At 46.8% G+C, this 26,688-nt stretch overlaps 1 long non-coding RNA gene across 2 annotated transcripts; it reads left to right on the top strand.

The window, feature by feature from the left end:
* The first annotated feature begins 16,601 nt into the window (after nt 1–16,601).
* LOC120097004 (uncharacterized) lies at nt 16,602–25,587 on the top strand. 2 transcript variants are annotated; one of them, XR_005494001.2, is made up of 4 exons: nt 16,602–18,035; nt 18,189–18,303; nt 20,212–20,406; nt 20,671–25,587. It is a non-coding gene; the product is annotated as an uncharacterized LOC120097004 (long non-coding RNA). The 2 variants fall into 2 exon arrangements; XR_010057929.1 differs by having other exon boundaries at nt 18,189–18,313.
* Nucleotides 25,588–26,688: the final 1,101 nt, after the last annotated feature.

Raw genomic sequence — 26,688 nt, 5'->3', positions numbered from 1 at the left:
GCCACTATCATTTCCATCTCACAGATTCATAAACTGAGGACCTGGGAGGTGAAGAACATAGCCTGTTGAGATGCCTTCCCTTGTTGAGATGACAGAAGGAATCTACTCGCTTGGGCATCCAGCCCCAGGCCCAGAGTCTGCCTTGAATGACCCAGACACTATGTGTATTCAAGTCCTGTCCACATAAATGGGGAAATTGAGTGCTTCCCCCAAGGCCAAAGCGTGGGGATCCCTAGAGCCAGGGTACAGCCTGTTTACCTGATCCAGCCTCACTGCCTTTGCTTATGGAGAATGGGGGTGACTTATTCATACACAAATCAGAAAATCCTATCTTCCTGTTGCTTGCTTTGAGATGGAAAAAGAAATCAGAAGCTAATTACTGGGACCCTGAGACCAAGCCTGGGCTCTACAACAAACCACCTTCCACTGCCACCCCCAAAAAGGGAAAGAAAAGCAAATACCAAGGCAGCCTCTTTAGATGAGTAATAGACGTGTACTCCGCCCCACCCCAGGCCTGTCCCCCACCCCGTGCCCCCGCCCTCCCGTGCTCACTGTGCCCCCACCCTCCTGTGCTCGCCGCTCTTCCCTGAAGGCAGGCCATCTCTCACACCACCCACTGAAGCAGCGGCTCTTTTTGAAGCACAGTCCTCCTCAATCCCAAACTTTTCTGACCTTGAAAATGGCGCATTGAGTGGTGTTCATCCGCACCAGGTAAAAACTAGACAATATGATAATGGGAATAATTTCAGTGGGTTAGGGAGAAGCAGTGATGGCCCCAGACTGAAGAACTGCACAGGAGGCAACCATGGCCTCCGTCTTGTAAGAGATGGAGGGGGAAAGGAGCTCTGTATCATCTAAAAGCTGAAGAAACAGATCAGAGGCCAGAGAACACAAGTGTCCCGATACTTACACAATTAAAGCGTATTGCCAAAGGCTATTGAGTGGGAGAAAAGGGACCAATAAGACCTTTGACAGAAACAAGCATTCGGGAGAGAGGGCAGCCATAACGCTCACACTGTGTGGAAGCCATTCCCACCCTGGGGTGTGGCAGGCTGTGGGGTGGCTCTAGGCTGAGGTCATTTCCACCCAGAGACCTCATTTTTCCTGCTAATCCTCAGGGCTTGAGAAATATTCATTAATTTTAGTGGCTTGTATTGGGAGTTTTGATGTGATATGAATTTTAAATGAAGCATTCTGAAAGAAAATATCATCCTGAGTGAGGTAACCCAATCACAGAAAAACACTCATTGTATGCACTCACTGATAAGTGGATATTAGCCCAAAAGCTCAAATTATCCAAGATACAATCCACAGACCACATGAAGCTCAAGAAGGATGACCAAAATGCAGATGCTTTACTCCTTCTTAAAAGGGGGAACAAAAATATTCTTAGGAGGAGATATAGAGGCAAAGTTTGGAGCAGAGACTGAAGGAACAGCCATTCAGAACCTCCCCCACATGGGTATACAGCCAATATATATACAGCCACCAAAACTAGATAAGATTGATGAAGCTAAGAAGTGCATGCTGACAGGAACCGGATATAGATCTCTCCTGAGAGACACAGCCAGAGCATGTCTGTCGGCGCCAGCACCGACACAGTACCGAGAATCGGGCGAAAGCCTACAGGATGAAAGAAACACACACACACACACACACACACACACACACACACACACACACACACACACACAGGTTATCATGTCAAGCCAGGAGGAGAGGAAGAGAGAGAGAGAGAGAGAGAGAGAGAGAGAGAGAGAGAGAGAGAGAGAGTGGAAGAGCGGAAGGAAGAGTGAGAGTGAGGAAGAAGAGTGAGAGTCTCCTGTAGCTTTATTCACCACTTATATACCCAAGTCTCCAGGTAGAAAATAACTGGGAAGCACAGTGGGAAACCCTGGCTCGTGACTTCGGTAACAAAAGACCAACTATGAGACCTGAATTAATTAGGGAGAAATCCCAGAAGACCAGCCTAAATCTCCAGGATAAAGGCTGAGGAAGTAAAAGGCAGAAGTAAATTGACCACCACCCAGGTGTGGTCCAGGTGTGTCAGTTCCACATGCATCAGCCGGGCTCAGCAGAGGTCATGCAGTGGAGACACTGGGTGTTACTACTTGGTCTTTTCTTCCTGTGCCGTAAATACATGGGAGAGGCCTCTGTCCAACAATCCCATGACTTCTTAACTGTGGCCGTGCAGTTACAAAGCGGCCAGGCCCAAATCTCACTACACATGTCAAATACAGAGGTGAATGCTAGCAGCAAAACATTGAGCTGAGAACGGGATCCCTTTTGGAGGAATTAGAGAAAGGATTGAAGGAGCTGAAGGGGCCTGCAACCCCATAAGAATATTGACCAACCAGAGCTTCCAGGGACCAAACCACCATCCAAAGAGTACACATAGACAGACCCATGGCTCCAGCTGCATATGTAGCAGACGATGACCTTGTTGGGCACCAATGGGAGGAGAGGCCCTTGGTCCTACCAAAGCTGGACCCCTGGTGTAGGGGAGTGGGGGGGGGGCTGGAAGAGGGGGTGATGGGGAGGGGAACACAAAATAAATAAATACCCAAGTAGGTAAATCAAATACCCAAGTGGGTAGAAGGAGGCTGTTGTTTTCCTACACAGAGAGGAGCAGAGGATAATAGATTACTAAGTATTTTGGGTTTGATGTTTTGCTTTAAAATGTTTTGAAATTTGTAGGGTACACTCATAAACACTTTTTAGCACCTGTTTTTTGTAGTCCTATCCTATTACTGTCATTGTGTATGGTTTTTGTGATTATTGTCTTTTTACTTAACTTTGATTAATTGTTAAGGGACAGCTGACTCCATTTTCTGTTTAGTTAAACTGTTAGACTTTGATTTACTTCTCTCTAAGCACGTCCTTAACTAGAGATCAACTTGGTTTTGTGTTGTACTTTCTCAATAATCTTGTGAATTACACATCATAAATTATTGCTTCCATTGTTCTGAGAATTGACTGACCATAAAATGTTTCATGACGAGTCAACTTTCTGACCATAAACCCCATGTTCCTTTCCCATGAGCATAAAACATAACAGCAAAATTCCACCGTTGTAACCACCTTCTCGTTTCTGATCTGGGTTCTTCATTCTTCTACCACGGGAGACTGTAAGTTTGGCCTGGCCATAAATAAAATTTTTACCTTGCAACATCTCAGTGCTAGATCCTGGTTTTTGATACCATAACATAAGGAGTACTTGGTCAATTCCGATGGCGTGCACCATGGTGTTCTACATTTGAAGTCATGCCTCAGATATGTATGTGCCAGAAACAAAACAAAACAAAAACAACAACAACCAAAACACTCTGAGAAGATCCAAGCATCCTCTTTAAACAATAGACACATTTGTGTGCCAGGGTTTTCGGAGACACCTCACTAGTGGCTAGAATTTTCGTTATCTCTTTGAAAGTGGAAGCATAACATTGTAAATGGGTGAATACATTATCATCAGACATCAAAAGTAGCTTAGTTTAGTAATGAAGGAAGCTGTGCTTCAAAGCAAGGTGGGAGAGTTGCTGTTGACTGATTCTGAGAACAGCCTGGGCAGAGGAACCTCAGCCCCAACCTCTTTACTTTGCCATACTGGAAGCAACGTCCTCCTTGGCAAAAAGCAAAAGGCAAACCTTCGCTTGACTCACGGGAGCAGAGGTTATGCCATATGCTCTTGTTTTACTGAGGAACTTTCCAGTCATACAGGAATTTGTTTTCCAATATGCAGACTTAACAGAAACCCAGCACATGGCGAATACAGCCCACAACGAACATCAAGTTTTTATCTCTCGTTATGCTTTGACTTATAATTAATGCTAAGTCTCTGACTTATAATTAATGCTAAGTCTCATCCGTTGCTTGCCATTTTATTCCCACACTACTATAAACCAGAGGGCAATACAGGTAAAGGGATCAAGTATATAGGTCAGGAAGTCAACAGCAGAGTTCAGTACGGGTTTCCGAGCCGGAAGTGAGCTGGGTTTCCCCGTAGATTATGTCAGTGACAATTCATGGAATCAACACTTTACAGATTGGAGAAGGTAGACACACGGAAGTCACCGTGTCCTCCTGACCACACCTGAGCAGCTCCTTGTCCTTCACTGAGAAAAACGAAGCCGATCAGAGCCCTTTTCTTATTCCACACTTATTGTGTCCTCCATGTTCTGTTTCCTTCCTGATACTGAGAAAGATGTCTCCTTGGCCCTGTCAAAACCCAGTTATTTCCTCTCTATCTCTCCTGCATTCATTTTTACGGATCATCCCCAGTTGCCACCGCGCTCACCTGTTACCTCACAATTCTGAAGAATGTTTGTTTCCTTTGGTCCTGTGTGAAACTCTCCTAGGTCAGGCTCTCTCCTCCCCACCCTTCCTTCACCCTCTGGCCTGGCTCCTGTGGAGCTCACCTTAGGTCCTGCCTAGCCAAGTGTAGGGGACGTCTCCTGCCTCATTTCACTTCACCTCCACCCCCAAACTAGCACTTAGCCCAAAAGGCCTCCTTAATATTTTAATCACCACAAACATAAAAATAAAATCTACCATGCTGGTGTCTTACTATGAAAGGCATCCTTGCGGGTAGATCCCCAAATCATGAAGACAGTGATAATGATGGAATCTAGGGAGAGCCCCTTACCTCAGAGGGATAACAGATTCTGATATTTAAATGGGGTTTGTTTATTAAGGCTATAATGCCAAATAAAGGCTTTTTATAGTTAAAAAAAAGAGGTATTTTTAAAAGTAGAAATATAGGCAATATAAGAACAAGGAAGTCCTGCTGGGGAGGCTGTACTTTCCAGACCTCAAATGCTGACCTTTCCTTTTCGTGATGATAAAGTACTCAGTCTCTAGCAGTCGCCATCAGAGACACTGGATTATCCCTGAGTAGCAGGCACCATATGTCTACACAGTCGGAGCCTGTTTTTGAGCCTGGCTTTGCTTCCGCTGTGCACTGTGGAGAGTACATTCACCTTGTCTCAAGGACAGACATGTGGATGTCATCAATCTGGTCAGAAGAGTAGTGTGACGTCAAGCCCGGACGATCTTCTCTCCTCCGTAGCATCTGAGTCTTGACATCTCTCTAGATGGAGGAGAGTGCATTGTACCCTGGAATCTCCACCAGGCGAATAGCTAAGTTTTCACAAGGAATGGTTTTACCTGAGTGAGACAGACACATGCACATTACACAGCCCTGTAACCGCAGCACTTGCACTAAAGAAGTGGAGCAGGAGGATTGTGAATCGGAGGATAGTCTGGGCTACACTGCAAGACTGTCTCCAAAAAGAGCGTATGATTTGCATCAAGCACAGACTCATTCAGATCGCCTCCCTTCTGCTTGGATCACATTGGCTTTTCCTTTTCTGTGCAGCCAAGTCCACTTGCAGTCTAAATATGGTCTGCAGGCCCAAACACAGAGTCCTTTGTGACTCTTTGGAAATATTGTACATTCTTGCCTAATACATCAGCTGATACCATGTATTGCATCTGCCAGTAAATGAGAAGCACGCACAAAAACAGAGCAAAAACGGGTATCCCTGAGAAAACATCAAAGATCCTGATATGTGGGGTTGGGGATTTAGCTCAGTGGTAGAGTGCTTGCCTAGCAAGCACAAGGCCCTGGGTTCGGTCCCAAGCTCCGGAAAAAAAAAAAAAAATCCTGATATGGCAACTGAAGGTGAGCAGAGGAATGGGAAGGCTTACTCTCTCGTGGAGTTGCTGACTTGGGGTGACGTGGGTGCTATTCTCTCAGATCTTTCCTAAGTCATGCAACCAACACAGAGAAGCAGCAAGCAGAAAAGACCCGTCCTCACAGAGCTACACGAGAAGGTTCTGGGCCCGTGAAATGAGCATAGGTCTGAGGAAGGATAATAAGGAGAAATGAAGAGCAGGAAGCAGGGAGAGCGGCATGGGCGGGAGTTGAAACTGCGCGCCACCCACAAGACTGTCTCTGTGGAAGGTGTGGTTGGAGAAAGGCTTTAGTTAAAGTGCATGGAGACCCTGAGTGTCATGTAACGGCAGAAACGCTACGGTAGGGGCAAAAGCCCTGAGGAGGGAAAGGTAGCGGTCTGCTGCAGCGGACAACAGAGACGACACATACTGAGCGCGTGAGGTGGTGTGGTGCAGGTCCTGGTGAAACCCTTAGTGCTCCTCATTCTCTGTGTGATGGTGAGTTACCCACACGACATGAGCTCAGGAGTGGGACAGACCGAGATAAGGTTTTAAAGGGTCATAGACCTACATCGTCAACAGATCAGAGTGGGACTAAGCCAGAATAACCGAGAGGAGGCAGTTTTGACAATCCCAGCAAGGGGGGGACGAGAGCTAACAGTGAGAAGGGGAGAAAGGGTGGGGAGAAGGGGCAGAGCGTAGGGGTGCGGGCTGAGAGGACGACAAGAGGTGGTCCATGAGAAGAGTGAGAATCTGAGGGGGGTCCAGGAACTGGAACTCCGGGTGTTTCCTGGAATCACACAATGAGAGTGAAGGCAAAACAGTCATTAAATGTGTTAGTGTGTTATACCATCTTGTTAATTTAATGGAGAAAAATGGAGGACAGCTTCATGCAATGTACCCGCTAGGTGGGGAGCTATAGAAAGAAACATAGCGGGGTTGGGGATTTAGCTCAGTGGTAGAGCGCTTGCCTAAGAAGCGCAAGGCCCTGGGTTCGGTCCCCAGCTCCGGGAAAAAAAAAAAAAAGAAACATAGCCAGGGAGAGAGATAGGAGACAAGTCTCAAATTCATTCCTGCATCAAGGGGGAAAATTCTGGTGCCACAGGAGACAATTGCTAAGCAACCCCACCCCACCATCTATGATAGAGTCACGTGCTAACATTCCATGTTGTAAAGTGGGAGGTGACAGCCCCTGGAGCCAGCCCGGACTCTCATCATCCCAACTCTCCCAGAAGGTAGGTGAGTGACTTTGGATGAGAAAAGATGAGTTGAGAAAATACCTCCATTTTCTAATTTTCAAAACGACCTTCACCCTAAAGCTTCAGTGGAGGGAAGGCAGTCACACAGAAGAGGATGTGGAATAAGGTGGTTCAGACAATTTCCTTCTCTCTCTGAGCACAACTGGTGGGTGTGCAGATCTGTGGGCAGGAGGGGCCATGACAGGCCGGCAGTTGTTACCTTTTATCTTATTTTTGTTTGTTTTTTACCTTCTGTGCTGTAGAGTTCTGTTTTCAGACACATGCACATACACCTTCTGGGTATGTTTGTTACCTTTCTCAGTGCTAAGACTAATTACCCTAGCAATGGCAGTTTTAGGGGAAGCATGGCTTTGGCTTCACAGTTTGAAGAGGAAGGCAGGACAGAGGGTGGAGCTGCTGTGGAGGATCTTGTATCAGGGCTTGCTCACCTCTCAATGGGAGGCAGAGAGGTCAGGCCAGGCTGGGGCCTGGGCTAGAACCCATAAGGCCTGTCCCTAGCAATGTCCTTCCTCCAGCAGGGCCCTACCACCTAACAGTTCCACCCACACCCACACAGCCCTGTCCACTAGGAACCACGCTGAAGCACGTGAGCCCGCACGGGACACTGCATGTTTAATTTTACACTTAAACCTTGACACTAGCGTCCACACTCGGCTGTGCACGCAACTTTCACTCTCACGGAGTTGAGTGATGACTATGTGGGTTGAGCAAATACCTTGCATTTTCATGTTCTCTGTGGCTTAATTTGTTTGGCTCTAAATCCGAATATCTCAATAGAAAGAATAAGAAGGGGCTGGAAAGATGGCTCAGTGGTTAAGAGGTTGCTCTACCAGAGAACCTGAGTTCAAATCCCAGCACCCACATGGTGGCTCACACTCATCTGTAATAGGATCTGATGACCTCATGAAATAAACAAACAAATCTTTAAAAAAGAGAGAGAGAGAAAGAGTAAGAAGAACAGATTAAATAAAACCCGTAAGTTTTCATAACTATAACAGGGTTTAGTTGAAAGTGCTCGCCAACTACAGACTGGCTACATTTCTGCTCTCCATGTTCTGAGTCATGTAGCCTCTGTGGTACTAGAAAGGATGCATGCTTGGAGCCACGTAGAGCACAGGCTACAGGCTCTGCTGAGAAGAGACATGAATCCTGCACAGTGAACTTGAAGTTGGATCATAGAAACTTTGAAAAGCACAGAAGAAGAAGAAGAAGAAGAAGAAGAAGAAGAAGAAGAAGAAGAAGAAGAAGAAGAAGAAGAAGAAGAAGAAGAAGAAGAAGAAGAAGAAGAAAAACCAACCCTTTCCAAGCAAGGAAGACAGAGAGACCTTCAGATAGCTAGTGCTAGACAAGAGAAGTGGATCCAAGTTAATTTGATCTAGACAACATGAGACGTTAGTTTGGGTGAGATTAGAAAGAAATTAGGTCACTACAGATTTTTAAAGGCCCCGTGGGAGTAGGATTTCGTAGTAGATAATATCGAGCTGCCAAAAGCATGGCTTAAAATGTTATGTTTAGGGTTGGGGATTTAGCTCAGTGGTAGAGCGCTTGCCTAGCAAGCGCAAGGCCCTGGGTTCGGTCCTCAGCTCCAAAAAACAAAAAAAACAAAACAAAACAAAGATGTTACGTTTAAAACTAATATTTCATTACATTTACTGATGGACTTATAACAACTGATTTCTGTGGAGGAACAATACAGATACGGACGGTATATCGTTCCAGAAGCCAGCTCCTGCTTCACTTGCCCGGCCCTTCCTGGGAGCACCAAGCTGAACTGGCACCAGTGAACCTAAAGAATTTAACTTGGAAAGAAGGTGGCTCATTGCTTGTCCCCAATGTTGTTAACTGACACTATTTTTGTATATACGCCTATAAAACTGGGATAGATCCTAATATGTGGTACACTTCAATATTTCATAGCATAATTGTACATGCAGAGGTGTAAGACGTTATACAGGTGAAGGCAGGTACAAGACAGAACAAGGCCTGTCACTGGACGAGAAGGAAGAATGGACGGGAGAAAAGTTTGAGGGAAGAGGAGGAGGTGGGGAAGCTGCCAAGAGAACATGGAGGCAGATGTTACGTTTCCACGCCGTACCTTTACAGGTTGTTAGAATGTTCTTAAGGGATGGCTGTGTCCAGGGCTTGGTATGTCTAGGTGGGCAATTATATCTTATCAATTGGATCAGAGGTTATTGGGTTGCGTGTTCTTTCTTGTGGCGATTTGAGTTTGGGAGAGTGTGTGGTGGCTGGGACACTAGGCCACCACGGAACTGGGATGTGTACTTTTGGCATGGTGGTGGCAGCCTGCCTAGGGAGCTGGATGGGTGGAGGGATTGCTGTCAGGCTCAGAGAGGGGCCTTCAGCAGTGCGATGTGGGCTGGAGCAGGCCGATGAGACGCTTTGCTGACTGAGATGAAGATGTCTACCAGATATCTGGGGACACTGTGGTACCGGACCTAGTGTGGGGTAAAAGACAGCTTGGGTTTTTTTTTTTTTTTTTTTGTCGTTGTTTTTGTTTTTTTATACCTTTACAGAAACAAAGAGGAAAGAGAGAAGTTGAAGTTCTCCAAGGGCCCTTATTCATGCATCTTTCTCTTTTCTAAATGAGATTTAGAAGTTCGCCTATTATAAATGTAAATGGGATTTCAAATACAACAAAATTCCAATGCCTCTCTATTCTGTGTAATAAGACATGAGAGCTTCTCAGTCCAGAATTTTCACAAAGGCGAGTTTTCATACATCTTAGTGTTGTTGTGCATTTTATTAAGGGAAGAAGTCTCCTTGGAATATTCGAGTTAATCCCTTACCTCCTGTAGGGAGTTCTTTCCAGGAGTCATTTTTAACGGACCTTTATTACTATATATTCTCATGGTACCTGCTCAAATACACTTTAGTTTTGCTTTATGACATTCAAATCTGCTGACTTGTGGAGCACTGAATACCACGCCCCCCCTTCCTCTGGGATATTTATGTATGTTTTGATGACTCCTTAGTGTCAAGATCAAAATCGAGTTCTCTTTTCCTTCTCCAGTGTCAGCAATTGTGGCTGATTATAGTCTTCTGAAATTTTATTGTCATTTTGGGCACAATTAAGTACCCAATCTACTCATATTTTTATCCCTGGGACAGCAGTTTCAAGATATGTAAAACATCACATGGCAAAGCGAAGGTGTGGTTACTGAGAGGTGTAATGTCTGTCTCCATAAAGGGAAACTCTGCAGAGCTATTTAGAGGTTCAGAAGCCTGGGGTGGAGGTTAAATACTTATTCAAGGTCAACTAGTGATCAAGGGGCGAGGGCCTAGCCCATTGTGGGTTGTCCCCTGGAGTATAGTCCTGGGTTCTATAAGAAGCAAGCTGAGCAAGGCAGGGAAAGCAAACCAGTACATAACATCCCTCCATGTCACTATCAGCGTCTGCCTCCAAGTTCTTGCCCTGTGTGAGTTCCAATCCTGACTCCCTTTGGTGATGAACAGAGTGTGTAAGTGTTAATTGATAAACTTTTTCCTCCCTGACTTGCTTCTTGGTCACGATGTTTGTGCAGGAATAGAAGCCCTGACTAAGACACCCAGCAAGGTGACAAACTCGTGGCTGTTTCCAACGGTGTGCTGCTGTTGGGATAGTAACCATTTCACACCGCATCTGGTCTGAACCAACAAGCGACTTCCGCCTTCTCTTACTCGCAAATGTACTGCCCGCACACGCCTCTCTGGCTGCTGACTCTGCATTGCTTCCCAGAATCCATTCTTATTGTTATTTCTTCTTTTTTTCTCGTTTGCTCAGGACATGCTGAAGTCAGCACATTCAGTTTCATAAATTTAGACCTCAAGGGTTTTTTCCACGAAAGCCTGAGGTTTATTGAAGTGGCAGTCTAATAGCAATACTGGTTAGAAACTTTGCATTAAAGAGAGGCTGACTGAGTGACTGCCATGAGGGTACTTCAGGATGGCAGGGTTTCAATCCATTCTTACTACAAACCTGAGAGTCATTAGCAATTTTCCTGTCTTAGGTCACCCTTTCCTTAACAAAATCCACATGTTTTTCTTCCAGATATACTGTTAACGTACAGACAGTAAGAGTTTTACATAACAGCTAACAGCATGGTTCTCATCTCAAGGTGCTACTGTTCCCTGTCTGGTCACATTTGCTTTTCCTCACACTTGTCTACTTGAACAGTCTTGGGCCTGGCACGTACAAAATATGGACCAGGAAGGGGCAAACCTGTAGCAAAAGTCTGTAAATGCATTCCTCAAGAGGACTGCTCAAAGGTCCCGAGTAATCCTCCAAAATGAGTGTAACAGACTTACTGAGCATATGGAGTTCAAATCCAGGCTCTCTCATTTACTAGCTACAAGCCTTGCAAAGGTACCGTATTTCTCTGCAAAGTGGGGTGACAATTGTGTTGGTTGTCCTGCCCTGTGATCCTGTTCCCCTGGGAGGAAGGCCTCTGTAGTGAGAATTTTGGTTTCTTTTAAAAACCCAGTTCTGTTACGTGACCTCGTTTTTTGTTTGTTTTAATCTCAGGTGTGGGATATGGGGCTGCCTTCGACTGTCCACAGCTGCTAACTGTGCTCGTGTTCTGGAAGGGGTGTGGTTTGCCAGCTGCAGATAGTTTCTGTTTGGCATTCTGGAGACTCTTGAGAGGCTGTAAATTTGAGAGACTGGAGGGGGCCTGTGGGGGGTGCTGCTCCCCCTGCTGCTGGTTCCTCCCCTATTGCAGTTTCTCAGGTGGTTTCGAGCAAAGTGATGAGAAGAAACTGGTTATCCTGACAGTGAAGACCAAACTTGTCCCAAGGAACTCCAAAGCCCCTAAGGAGCAGGAAGTGGTCTCAAAGGGTCTATGCTCCTTTTCTCCTCTGTGATGGTTTGCATATGCTTGGCCCAGGGAGTGGCACTATTGGAAGGTGTGGCCTTGTTGAAGGAAGTGTGTCACTGTAGGGGTGGGCTTGGAGAGCCTCCTCCTAGATGCCGGAGGATGCTCAGTCTGTTCCTGGCTTCCTTCGGGTGAAGATGTAGAACTCAGCTTCTCCTGCACCATGCCTGCCTGGATGCTGCCATGGTCCCCACCTTGCTCATACTTGACTGAACCTCTGAACCTGTAAGCCAGCCGCAATTAAACGTTGTCTTTATGAAACTTACATTGGTCATGGTGTCTGTTCACAGCAATAAGACCCTAACTAAGACATCCTCTAACCCTCTTTCTCGATTCACTAGTGTTGGGGCATGGAGAAGGGTGTTAGATATAAGAACCCAATGAAGTAGTCAAAAAATACTGTTACAGGCCTCTCCCAGCCAAGGTATGCTGTGGGCAAGATGTCCACCCTGCCCCCTCACAGCATAGCTTAGTGTAACTCAAAGCCATTCTGTGGACAGCCTCCATTCGGCCATGACCTTCTGTGTGCTGAGCACGTCTGGTGATAGCGATGAGAACGCTTTTGTGTGTTTTTCATTAAATCTCTGGCTCTGCTTTGAACTCTGAGTTATCCGGAGAAAAGGCTTCATGGGATTTCAGTAATGATATCCTTGAACAATGAAATGCTCTAGTTCTTTTTTTTTTTTTTTTTTTTTTTTGAAATGCTCTAGTTCTACTGAATCTCCAATTTGCATCTCTGTAGCAATGGTGATTGATGTGGGAGGACCCAGCCCACTGTGGGCAGTGTTCCTCCTGGGCACTTAGTATAAAAGAACAAGCTGAGCAAGCCATGGAGAGTAACTCAGTAAGCAGCACTCCTCCATGGGCTCTGGGGTTCTTCCAGCCTACTGTTTCCAGTCTTGAGTTCCTGCCCTGACTTCCCTCAATGATCTGAGAGTCCTAAGAGGAAATAAACAGTGTCTTCCACCAGTTGCTTTTGGTCATGATGTTTTAGCCCAGTAGCAACTCTTTACTAAGACCACAATGATGATGATGATGATGGTGGTGGTGGTGGTGGTGATTCTTAGAGAGGTTCTATGCACATAAAAATTAATACATGGAATAACTTATAATTGAACCCTAAATCTATAAGAGAATCCAATCAGTGCAGCTCGTTAAGCCACACTTTCCCCACCTCTTCAACACAAGGGTCACACATACTTTCCTGTGGGTGACAGAGAAACCATGCTCATGAACACCATCAAGCTGGCCATGAGGTGACCAAGTGCCCACAGGTGAACAGGATTAATCTCGAGGGCTTATACCATAGGATTTTCCTCTGTATTGTGTTAATTGATTTTTGAGATTGTAATACAATGTTTCTCCTTCCCTTTCCTCCCTTTAACATATACTTCTGCTTTCTCTTTTTACAATTTGTGTTCTCTTCTTTTTGTATTGTTACTGCATGCATATCTGTATACACATTTACACATATATGCATATATATCACTAATAGAGGCTGCTCTGTGTGTTACTGTTACTTAGATGCATGTTTTCAGGGTTGATCTTTGGTGTTGGATAGCAATCGGTGTGCCTTCCCTGGGGCAGACCATTTCTCCTGCTCCCAGCATTCCTTAGTGGTCTGTGGTTGTGTAGGGCAGCGACCTTGTGGGCCTTTCCCCAGTCTGGCATGTTCATCTGTGCGGACCTTGGTTACCTCACTCTTGGGCAATCACGATGGTAAGAATTTATGGGTGTAACTTTTGGCATCACCAGGGAAACATCCTCACATCAAACTCTGTTCCTATTGGTCAGTCTGTTTTCAGTCTTTTTATCTTTTTCCCCAGTGTTCCCTGTGTTTTAGGTGCAGAAGTGTTTTGTGAATGAATTCATTGGGCCTGGGCTCCACAGCTGCGTTTTTTATTGATTGTTGTTTTCTGTAATGTTCTCCATCTGTTGCAAAGAGAAGTTTAATTGATGAGGATTGGAGCCAACACCTACTTCTCTGTATGTATGAAGACACGCTTAGGTTGTTGAAGGATTATGCTGGTTTAATAAAGTAGCGATTGTAGATTCTTTTCTAATATACATCACTTCACTCGCACTGAGTGGGTAGCTGGGCTTCCAGTACCTGCCATGGTTTCTATTTTGTTGAGATGTCTCAAATCCAGTCAGAGAACCAGGGGTTACCAACGAGGGATGCATGCCACTACTGCACCATGGGGTTATACCATACCGGGGGTTGATGTGGTCCATAAGCATCATGGCCGGGTAGGACTGGGTTGCCTCCCTCCTTTGGAAGTTTGCATGACCCCTTCCAGTACCACAAAAAGCTAGCCCTCAGGAGGGAGGCATTCAAGTCAGTCCCAGTTCAGGGGCTCTCTGGGCTCTGAAGTGCATGGTGTCTTTAGCGGAAGGGACTTACTGTCTAGCTCTAGAGGGCGACCAAAGCCAGTGGCAACAGGCTGTATGTTTTGAGAGTCCCTTAGGCAGCTTTGACCAACAACTTTTTCTTTCTCTCTCTTTTTTCTTTCTAAGAACTCTATCGATTCTTTGTGAGTTTCACACCATGCACTCCAACCCCACTCATCTCCCATCCCTCAAGCTGCCCTCCACCCTTGAACCCCCCCCCAAAGAAAACAAAAAAATTAAATAATATAAATAAATTACTTTAAAAAACAAAAACAAAACAACAAACAAACAAAACACAAAAAAGCTCACTGTGGACACTGCAGTGTGTCACACTGGGTCACACACTACACCCTTTTGCCCAAACAGCTTTTCTTGCAAAAGATCGTTGCCGTGAGTCTGGTGCAAGGCCTCCAGCTTCTGCTGCATCATCAGTATTGGGTCATCGGACTCCTTTTGGATATCCTGTTGTTGCCCTGTGTAATGGAGATACTGCAGCTGTGGACTGCCAGCCTGGCCCTTTCACACACTCCGGCAGTTCATAGATGGGGTAGATGTTGGGGTGGACCAGCTCAAAGCCCTGGATCTGGGTCTGGGGTAGTAGCTGAGTTGCTCAGGCTGACAGCTCTCTCATGCTCACACCATCTGGGCCAGCTCTCCCATGCTGCCCAGGTGAGGGGCACGGCCAGCTACCCATGTTTATAGCCTTGAGGCTGCCTCACCTGTGTCCCCCCCACCAGGGCCAGCTCTACTGTGCTTCCCTAGGTGATGTGTGTGTGTGTGTGTGTGTGTGTGTGTGTGTGCTGGGGGGAGGCTGCTCTCCTGTGTGCTGCAGCCAGTGGGGTTGGGGAGGAGCATACAGCTTGCTTTTTGAGTGAATCAACCAAATTTGGGGTGGAAGATTTTATATAAACATGTGGAGATTTAGAATTTTAAATGAGGTCATTTAAATCCTTCAACTAAAGAATAAGAGGGGTGGGGCAGCCCTCCAGGCTTGTTCAAATGATCTCCCAACTCCAGACTCTTGCTTCTTCACACCGAACCTGACTCTGAAATCAAAACCCACCAACTTGGAGCATAAAATCCATATACAGATGTGACAGTCCCTGATACATTGCCTTGGCCACTCAGCACAGGCGTCCTCTTCTTTCCCAACCTCCCTCACCCCCACAGTACCAAAGCATCTCCCCTCACCTCCATACCCCACCCCCACAGTACCATAGCCTCTCCCCTCACCTCCATGCCCCACCCCCACAGTACCATAGCCTCTCCCCTCACCTCCATGCCCCACCCCCACAGTACCATAGCCTCTCCCCTCACCTCCATGCCCCACCCCCACAGTACCATAGCATCTCCCCTCACCTCCATGCCCCACCCCCACAGTACCATAGCCTCTCCTCCCACCTCCATGCCCCACCCCCACAGTACCATAGCCTCTCCCCTCACCTCCATGCCCCACCCCCACAGTACCATAGCCTCTCCCCTCACCTCCATGCCCCACCCCCACAGTACCATAGCCTCTCCTCCAACCTCCATGCCCCACCCCCACAGTACCATAGCCTCTCCCCTCACCTCCATGCCCCACCCCCACAGTACCATAGCCTCTCCCCTCACCTCCATGCCCCACCCCCACAGTACCATAGCCTCTCCCCTCACCTCCATGCCCCACCCCCACAGTACCATAGCCTCTCCTCCAACCTCCATGCCCCACCCCCACAGTACCATAGCCTCTCCTCCAACCTCCATGCCCCACCCCCACAGTACCATAGCCTCTCCCCTCACCTCCATGCCCCACCCCCACAGTACCATAGCCTCTCCCCTCACCTCCATGCCCCACCCCCACAGTACCATAGCCTCTCCTCCCACCTCCATGCCCCACCCCCACAGTACCATAGCCTCTCCTCCCACCTCCATGCCCCACCCCCACAGTACCATAGCCTCTCCTCCCACCTCCATGAGTAACACACCTGTTCCTGTCACCCACTGCAGCTGAGTTGGAAGGCACATTACTTTCTTATACAGGAATAATCCCCCCAATATCCAGCACATGGTCATTCTACCCCACAGTTCTGCCTCAAATGTCAGACATAGATGGCCCAATAATGCTGGAATGAATTGAAAACTCCTGGGGGGTGGGGGGGGTGGGATTGTTCTTCGGATCCTTTTCCCCTGACTGGGCTGCCTTATCTAGCCTCCGGGAGACGATGCACCTACTTTTACAGAAACTTGATATGCTGGGGCCAGTTGATATCTATGGGAGGATTCCCTTTTCTGAGGAAAGAGGAGGAAGGATTGGGGAGGGCGGGGTGAGAGGGAGGGGTGGGAGGAGGGGAGGGAGGGGACGCTGCAATGGAGATGTAAAATAAATGAAACAAAAGCAGACCGTCTTGCTGACCGACCGAACGTTTTGCGCAATCGCTACAGTGAAGCTGTTCACCGGACTTTTTCAGCAAACCGACTGAATTTCTTAAACTGTGATCTAAAAATTGTAAACATTTGAGCTGCAAAGGGTAGACATTTCCACTTTATCACAAGAGAAACATTTCAAATGTCACCAGTAGCTTTGGAGAGAGCATTTTTTTCTCTCACTTGAAATCATAAACCTCTCTAGCATGCACCTTCCGGGATCGCGTGTGATGATCAGTGTCTCACATGCATTCGTGGAGCAGCTTCCCACATTCAGGCTAGTCGCAGGAAACTGCTAACGGCACCCGGCTGTCCTGTGGTGCCCCCCAACGGGTGTCACAGATAAATAAACAACACAGTCAGGCGCTAATCACAGCTCACAGCATCCCTTCCTGCCTGGAGAAAATTACAATAAAGTAGCTCCTCCAACTACTGGCTGAGCAGTCAAACCTTTGCCACTGTCATCTCTCACTCGTCGGGGCATCTTCCGATGGCTTGTCAGAAGGAGCGCTAAAGAAGGAACGTAAACCGAGCTAAGCGGATGCAGGAAGTTCTGGAGAGAGCAGCCTGGGAAAGACCGCAAAAGAAAACCCTTCTGCACCTGAGCCCCTTAAAACCCAGATAACCTGGGGGTGTGTGCCACCGGTCATTGCACCCGGCTGAGATGGGACCCCGGATGGCTCCAGGTCCTCTTTGCTGCAAGCCCCCAAATTGAGTCACCGCCGCTGCAGGGACTTAAGCTAAGGCTCAGGCAGTGGGAGGCCTGATGCCCCCCACACTAGGAGCTGAGGAGTCAGGCTGCATAACCTAGAGAGAAGAGTCAGTGCACAGACGCAGAAATTCCTGAGGGGCGTGGAGAGCGTAGAGGGGGTGAAAGGTGATGCTGGGGTCCTGGCCCGGGTAGAGAGGGATGCAGAGTGGCTGAGGGAAGCACTTGGAGGAGGCGCTTAGATTCTTAGGGTAGGGGGAGCGCTGAGAAAATCTGCAAGAGCTACTCGCAGCATCCTCGAGGAGGGGTCGTCGCGGGCGGGGCGCAGGCGGGCCGTGTGCACTGTTGGGACTTATAGGAGCGTGGAGGTCAGAAAAAGAGTGATGGGTCCCGCTACCGACTCGTGACGGCGGCTGGGTTCCCAGGGTGTGCAGTGACGCCCCCCCCCATATCCCCCGTCCTGGGGAAGCTGTGACCAGCACCCCTGGGATGTGTACACCGGCATCGGGGACCACTCTACCTGGAGCAGAGTTGTCAACGTAGATGTTGGGCAGGGAGGCGCCAACCGAAGTCCAGGTTGCTCCGGAGCAAGAAAGTGTCTGTGTCTGGAAAGCAGGGGAATTCAGGGCTGTTTGCACCACAGACCCCCAAAGCACAACAGCGTAAAGTGGACGGCCACCATCCGTCGCTCAGCACAAACTGCTCTCTTCTCTAATCAAGGTCACCAAGGTAAGGCTCCAGTCCAGCTTTAGCCTTCCTAGGACCTCTTGTCCACCTCTGCCTCCGCCCCGACGCCCCCTCCTCTCTGGGCTGCACAACCCGCTCCTCTACGGAGAACTGGGAGGGCTGCAGTGAAGTTTAGCCGAGGCCTTGCTTTGCCAGAAGACTGCTGTCTGCTGTACACTCAGAGATGAGATTTAACTCCGTGTGAGTGCTGAGTACTGTGAGACAATGGAGGGAATCTGTTCTGTGCGTGAATTTGCAGAGGAGCCCGCAGGTAACTTTGGGTAAGCAGTTTGCACTAAGCGCAAAGGTTCCGCAGGTTTGCTTTGGGGTCTTGGAAAGAAACCAGTGTCCCCAAAACGCTGGTGACCAATGTTATATCTCAGGCTTAATAACGTCTCCCAACCGTGTTCAGTTACCTCGAAAGGTTGGCGCTTATGTATTTGCATGCTGCATTAGGAATGCATGCTGCTTCTGAATCCTATTAGATAGACATCCCGAGTTTTACAAACATCAGTGTGATCTCAATTTATCAGAGAAACAACCACTCCTCAAGTGATATTCTAAATCCCATAGTGAGGACCCAGTCTTGATGTTTCTGAAAGGAGACAAACCTGTAAAGTGCAGAACTGTATTTCCGGCAGACTGTGTGGGTGACTCTTCCTGAGTAAACCACCAACAGTACCCTACACCGTCAGTCTGAAGAAACACACTCGAGAGATGGGAGAGTTTACGGGAATGCTCAGCCAGGTGTGGGAGCTTCCTTTTTTAACAATGTATCCCTCTAAATGTGGCGGCTGCCTGAGAGACGTGTCCTCCACACTGGGAGCTCCTGTCAACTTTGAAAATCACATGTTGACATGGAGTATTTTGAACTCCCTGAGCCCTGCATACTTTTTGCCTTAAATGATGTCTTGAAGAAGACATTAGACGTTAGTGGGTGCTACACGCAAATCCTAGCTGATGTGGCACTTACATGCAGAGAGGGCTCTGAACCACCATTGTGGTCTATGAGAAACGTTAGCCTGGGAGAGGGGCTGGGGGAGACATTCCTGATGATCCACTGAGTGAAACCTTAGGAATCCACAGCCAACTGTAGTGGAGAAAACAAACTTTAGTGTTTACCAAAAACTTTGCTTTTTACTAAAACTGTCAAAATACCACTCAGAGAACAAAGTTTAACCACTCAGTTCACACAAGAAGGCACACTACACACACATTTTACATTTGAATTAGCAGTGTTTTGTTAGCTTGGGAATTCTTTTTTTTTTTTTTTTTTTTTTTTTTTGGTTCTTTTTTTCGGAGCTGGGGACCGAACCCAGGGCCTTGCGCTTCCTAGGCAAGCGCTCTACCACTGAGCTAAATCCCCAGCCCCGGGAATTCTTTAATTTAGCAGACATCATTTAGACCTCAGCCACGTTAGACTGTCCCACAGGGCTTGAAGTCCTGTACTGTAGGCTAAGTGTGGCAGATACAGTTCCACTGAAACAAAAAGGTGGACATAATTCTGTTGCTTTTCTGGAATGGTGTCGTAGAATGTGACCTGTGCAAACACTGTATCCTAAAATGTCCATTTCCTTAGCTCCTCCTGTAGCTGAATTTACAGAGCGTGAACCCAACGGGACTGGTGTTGGCCCTGGTATGTTTTCTCTTCCGGTGTCCCCGGTTTGAGGTACTTTCAAAAGTCACTCTCCTGGATGTGACACTTAATTAGGAAATGACGTCACTGCATTCCAGTTTGTGCTTTATAATGTCGTTTTGCTGTACCTGAGGGAAATGTCCTGTTAAAGAAGGAGAGAGAGGGAAAAGCAGGAATATCAACTCAATGCTTCTTAACTGCTTGAGGCCATAGGTCCCCTTTCAAATCTATGGCTCTCATGGATTTGTCCCTGAAAAAAAAAAAAAAAGGGACCGCACCTGGCTGACCCCCCTTTCTAAGATTAATAATTCACTCACTGTAGTCGGTGACCTGAGGAGAGAGGAGACAGCAAATGTGAAGTGTTCAGAAACCATGCCTGTCCACATGCTGAGGTTTAAATTGGGCTGTCTCAGTCCTGAGCATCCCCTCGGAGGACTGAAACCAAATTAAATATTAGACTAATTGGAAACAGTTGAAAGGACTGCTGGGCACTTCCCACCCTCCTGCCTGGCTCTCCTGGGCACACTTCAGTTCTTTCCTCAGGAGTTCCTGTAAAATATTTTAAATACGTATAATTGCCGCTGCTGCCGCCACCGCCGCCACCACCATCATTACCACCATCATCACCATCATCATCACTATCACCGTCATCACCACCATCACCATCATCATCACCATTACCTTATCACTGTCATCACCTCTATCACCATCATCACCATCAGCACCATCATCATCATGGTATGTATACGACATACATGTAGGGAAGGGGAGCGTGTGTGCCCTGGTTAGAGAACAACTTTCAGGGGTCGGTTCTGTATTTCACCTTTGCTTGGGTTCCGGGAATCAACTGCAGGTAATCAGATTTCTACAGTGAGCACTTTACCTATAGAGCTATCTCACTAGCCCTTTGGCTCTGTTTCTTTACAAACCTCCCTTGGTCTGAATGGTTCGATGTAAATATCCAATCAATTAATTCTCGGATGACCTCTCATGTACGTGCAGGAAGAAGATGAGGTGTAGATCACAGTGCCCCAGCCTCTCCCTGAAACCAGATAGTGAGGCTGTTGTATTTCATCCACATGTCCCATACCCTGGGCTTTTGACCCCTGGATAATATGTAGAAGGCTATGCCAGAGCCCGTGGTAAGTTTCAGAGTGGGTACCAAAGCAGCCTCCTGTCATGTCATAGCATCCTAGACAAATGACATTCTTCTTGTGTAAATGAGTGCTAGTAATCAATCCATCCTGATCAAGAGAAAAGAGGCCTCACATCCAGGGACACGGGGCGGAAGAAGCAAGAGGAGGACATGCTTGCAGACAGCCTGGTGACAGTGTTTGATCCCGGATCCACGTTTGCTGTGGAAAATATTATTTGGGGGTTTCTATCTCATATGGACCATGTGGTTCCCAAATAAAAGACACAAAAATCTTTACATTTACAATAAGCCTTAAAGCACTAGAGCTGGACAGATATCAATCCTCTATGCTTTTTGTCTACTTCCCTGACTATAACCAAGATATCATTTACTGTGTTCTGTCTGGGCAGCTCTTACTCCACCAGGCCGTCTCTCATGGCTATGCACTCACTGTCCACCTACCCCAAGGCGACTTCTTTCTTCTTTCTCTCTTCTTCATGGTCCCTGCCTGAGATTCCAAGCCCAGGAAGCTTTGCTCTGTCCCTCTCTCTTCTGCCCATCCCAGGCTGTAGGCATCTTTATTAACCAATCACAGATAACCTGGGAGCAAGGTTTACACAACAAAAGCTGGTATGCGTGAGGATCCCCTTGTCTTGGAGCAACCAGATCTTGGGGTACAGAGTTTAGCATTTGGTGCAAGCAGCCCCAGACCAACCTGACACACATCCACAAATGGAAGCAAAGATCTTACTCCTGCAAGTTGTCCTCTAACGTCCACACCCCTAAGGGTAAGCGTCTATCTCATAGATGACAAAGGTGGCTCTGCATGTGTGAGCCTCATGTAAGGGCCACACCAGGGTCGGGATTTGTGTGTAGCATCCAGTAACCACTGAGTCTAATGCCTTATTCTGCAACGCAATCATTTAGGGTGAAAAGAATGCAGAGCTCAGGGAGTTCAGAATGCTAAACCACAGAATGTCTGCAGGAATTGCAGGCAGGGGGTTGGTGCATTCCTGAGGGTAAGTCTTCCTGACTCAGCATCCAGCTCCCTCTGCCCAACCCTGCCTGCCCCCTCTTCACATTGCAGTCTGTGTGAGAGGATAGCGAGACCCCAAAGCACCTACTTATCACTTTGTTTAGGATAAGAACTGTACACTCTCTAGACAGGAGACTAGCTCAGCGGAGACAGAAAATGGAAAGATAGCTGCAGATTGAATATCTCTTCTCCCAGACAGTGGGACCAGAATAGTTTTAGGGGCTTTCTAGGAGGTAGGATTGGAATATTTGCATATACATAGAGACATCTTGAGGATGAGACCCAAGTCTAGATGTGAGACACATTGCACACAGTCTGCAGGTAACCTGATAGAATGTTTTAAGTTACTTTGTCCATGAAAGCAAGTTTGCCTACTGTGTTGCTCAGCTTTGCATCAGTGTAACAAGATGCTTGAGGTAACTTACGGTGAGGAAAGGTTTATTTAGGACCAGACTTTCAGACCTTGCTCTGGCAAGGAGGACGTGACAAGAAGCTGCTCAATTTGTGGTAGCTGGGAGGCAAAAGGGGGAGTGGTCGGGGTTCCAATATTCTTCTCAAAGGTGTGTCCGCAAGTGGCCCAACTTCCCTCTTACGAGCTTCACCACCTAAACGTGCCACCATCTCCCCATCAAGTGAAGAATGAGGCCTTTAACCTGTGGGTCCCAGGGGACACTCAAGATACAAACTTTGACAGGCACAATGTTCACAAAGCACCAGACTTACTGCTATACATGGACACTAAAAAGTTTTTGATTTTGGATCATTATGAGTTTCAGACACCTGCATTAGAGATCTTCAGCCTACATCAGCTCAGTGATGGAAAGCTTAAGTCAGTCTCTCTGAGGCCATGTTGATGTGTACATTTTTTTTATTATTTTTTTATTTACATGAGTATATTGTCGCTGTCTTCAGACACACCAGAAGAGGGCATTAGATCTCATTACAGATGGTTGTGAGCCACCATGTGGTTGCTGGGAATTGAACTCAGGACCTCTGGAAGAGCAGTCAGTGCTCTTAACCACTGAGCCATCTCTCCAACGCTGATGTGTAAATTTTTAAAAAATAATAACCAACATAATTTAGTATAATATGGAAACATTTCAGCAAGAACATTTTAAGCCAGTTTTGACAAGTGAAAGGGCGTAAATAAAGGGATATGACGTCATTGTCTGCAAGCTAGTTATTGAGCAAACAACAAGTGCCTATATTGTCTGAGGAGAGTGTCAAGCTGGAGAACAGAACCAAACTAAGACTTTTGATGAATGTTGAATTCTTAAAGCAAAAAAGACTTTTCTTTCCATAACAGGTGGATTTTACTTTTAATTATGACATAAACAGAAAAATACTTGGAATGATATTCCTCCTGGTGTATATTTTGGATCCCAATAACTGGTTGTGTCCTGGAAGTTTGTTGGCAAGCTTAAATATCTTCTTAGAAACCAGTTGCAATCTGGTATGTTCTGGGGATGCTTTGAAGCAGTTTGACCTTAACATGGTAGGGACATTCATTGTCTGATGTTCCACAGAACACAGACATTATTCATGGTCCCATTTATGTTCCTAATGCCAGGAATATATCAAAACACATCGCACTTGGATTCGGCCCAGGGAATAAGAACTCTTTCCTGAGAAACCCAGCTGATCTGAGGCCAAAGAAAGAAAACTTGTGAAGTCCTGGGGAGAGGATTCAGACACACAGGTCTCTTGTATGGCCACTTAGAGAACTTGTCCCTTGCCTTCCCCATAGAGAAATTGAATCTGTATTACTGGAAACCACCAGTGGCAATGTGCCTGCACAGCACAGCCTGGATGTGATTTTTAAACATAATCATTTTATTGAAAGAGGCCTCATAGGTGTCACCATGGGAATGCAGAACAAATACTACATTCTATTGGTTGAAACCAAGGTCAAAATTGACAAAGCCTTCAGTCATACTTCTGGGCGTAAAGGGGAGCTGAAGAGAATGGTATCCCCAAGAGAGTGATCTGTTGCCCAGCATGGGGGCAGGAGACAGTGAGGACTCAGCACCCTGAAGGTCTGGTGCACAGGGGTGTGTATAATGATCACCACCACTTCACTCTCAACTCTTTGCTATTCTTGGGCTTTCCTGGAGGTGAGATCATCGTGTCTGTGCATTGAACTTATTCTCCCGGAGTGCATGGTTGGAACCTCACTCCTTCCATTGTATGGTACAGCTAGATGGGTGGATCTTTAGCTGGTATAGAGGCCATGAGGATAGACCCCTCTGGAATGAGTGCTCTGATTGAAGGGACCAGAGGAAGCCTTTGACCTTTTGCTCTTCCTCAAGAAGCAATGAGAAGCCACCTTTCTAACCCAGGACCCGAACACGTTGGCATCTTGTTCTCAGCTACCGGGACCATGAGAAAGGATATTTGGTTGTTTATAGATCACGCAGCCTCAGGCATCTAAAACTTCGTGAAAACCCATTATTCCTACGAGAGGAAGGCTCCAGAAAAGAGCACAGAGAAGGGCTGTTAGGTAGCTTAGACGAACACCTAGGAGGCCCCACTCACCCCTGCAATGAAATGTGGGTCATCAGTCTTCCAGCAAGGATCCACAGTGTGAAACTGTTTACACACAGACGTCAGGAAACCATTCAAAAGCAACAGAGAAAACCAATTCCGAGAAGTAAAGCTGACAAAACTACTAGCATTTGAGAGGGTATGTGGCCAAGGAGCCAAGGACCTACAACAGGTTTCAAAGATGGCAGCCGATGCCCTTCACAGGGAAAGGGCACATCCTGCTCTGTGTGGAGTCTGAATGGCTATTTATGACACAGAACTGAGAGTGAGATTCAAGCTCTGGCAGCAGCATGTCTAGGAGACAGCAAATGAGGAGCCACGCTGAGAATCCGTCTGTCTCTAGGGCACTCTGGCTGCCACGGGGAAACACTCGTCAAAGAAGGGGAATGGCCAAGAGAGAAGTAAAAGTCAGCAAATGCAATGAGTCTGGTCATGAAGAAAATTCCAGCCAGACCACAATATATTCTCCCTGGCACTGAGCTAGCTGATGGCAGAGAGCCAACCACCCTTGAGGAAAAGGAATCGTAGGAAAGATGAAGGACGTTCCCTGACAGAGGTGAACCTTTTGCTTTGTTACTTCAGTTGTCTCTGAGTTAAACCTGCTCTTTCCCATGGGCAACAATGTTTCACAGCAGTGGCGGATGACCCTGGCTGGCCCTTAGAGCAATTAGGAGACTTTAAAGAACAGGACTTCATCAATACCAAACAACAGAATGTCTGGCGGAATGGCAGGCAGGTGTTTTTGATGGACCTCTGAGGGTGGTTCCAGCATTCTTCCTTACTCAGCTTCCAGCTCGCTCTGCCACTCACTGCCTACCCCATCTCTATGCTATGATCTGTATTAGTGCGAGAGCCTTCTTGCCCCTGAGCTGTGGCCTCCTGCCTAAATCACACCTTGCTTGTCCAACTCTTTTCTCAAAACTGTGCATTTTAGAGCACTGTGGACTCTTTAGCAGAACTGACCAGAAGCACAGAGCTATCCTATACCTCGCCTTCTTTAAACAGCTTTTCTCATTGTCCACATCTTCAACAGACTCTTGAACTTTATAAGCGCAGAGAAAATTAGTTGAGCCCAAGTGAGCATATACGTATTTATTTCTCTGCCCTTGAATGTAGCTATACTGTGATTGGCTGCTTCAACTTCCTATTTCTTTGACTGCTCCACAATAATGGACAATAAATTGAAACTGTGAGCTAAAAAACACTCTTTCCCGCCTAAGTTGATTTTTGTCAGGATATCTTATTAAAGCAATAGAGATAAAATAGGAATAATCCCTTTGGTCATTGTCCATTCTCACCCTGGAGACTGCCTCAGGTTCTGCCTCCACTTGTCTTCCTCGCTTCATATAATTTCATGTAACAGAGATCACATGGACCAGCGAGCTAAATAGAAATCAGCATGAGATCAGGTAACACTGAGGAATGCATGTGTCTTAAAAAGTTGGTACCATATCTTCAAGACTCTTTGAGGGCTTTAAGCAGATAAATGGTGTGGGATGAATTGCTGGTTCAGTGAGAATCCGGTCACTGCTTTTGGGACTAGGAAGAGTGGAGCCAATTCATTCATTCAGATTTATTCAGGACATCAGACAATTTACACTCTGAGGGTTAAGAAGACTCACATGAATATAATGTACTTACAAGGACAAGCTGCACACGCACGGCAAAGACATGCTTTCCCATAGAGCCATAAACATTTAATTGAATGACACCAGCAGGCAATAATGAGTATCTGAAGTAAGCTCACCCATCCCCCACATCCGAGGCGAGCAGGAAAACATACTCCAGGAACAATTCTGTGTTTTGAAGAAACTAAGTCACAAGATTCTTGTTTTCTTGAAGTTTTCTCACAAGCACTCAGAATTCTCACATGGATCTATTCCTGAACCACAGTCCCATGAAAGCCTGGAGAGAGAGAGAGAGAGAGAGAGAGAGAGAGAGAGAGAGAGAGAGACAGACAGACAGACAGACAGACAGACATAGAAGGACAGAGACTAAGAAAGATCCCTCAGGTCAACCTTTGGCTTCCACATGCATGTGCATTTATGTGCATGAACATCCACTGGCACACATGTATACACACAGGTACACAGGTACATATGTACATATCATACACACACATACAATAACACACAAACATACACCGCATGCTGTGATATTTTCAACCTATGCTAGGTGGTGCGTCCACAGTGGGGTAGCATTTCTGCTTCAGTCTATTGCAAAGTCAGCCTAGAGGGTCAGGGCAGATTTGTAGACTTGAGTTCAGCTACTGAGGAGAAAGGACAGGACTGGGTCCAGGTGAACC

This window comes from Rattus norvegicus, chromosome 15, assembly GCF_036323735.1.
Source record: "Rattus norvegicus strain BN/NHsdMcwi chromosome 15, GRCr8, whole genome shotgun sequence".
In the NCBI taxonomy this organism is placed as follows: Eukaryota; Metazoa; Chordata; class Mammalia; order Rodentia; family Muridae; genus Rattus; species Rattus norvegicus.
The sequence above is the reverse complement of the archived record's forward strand: the minus strand, read 5'-3'. Positions and strand labels throughout refer to the sequence as shown.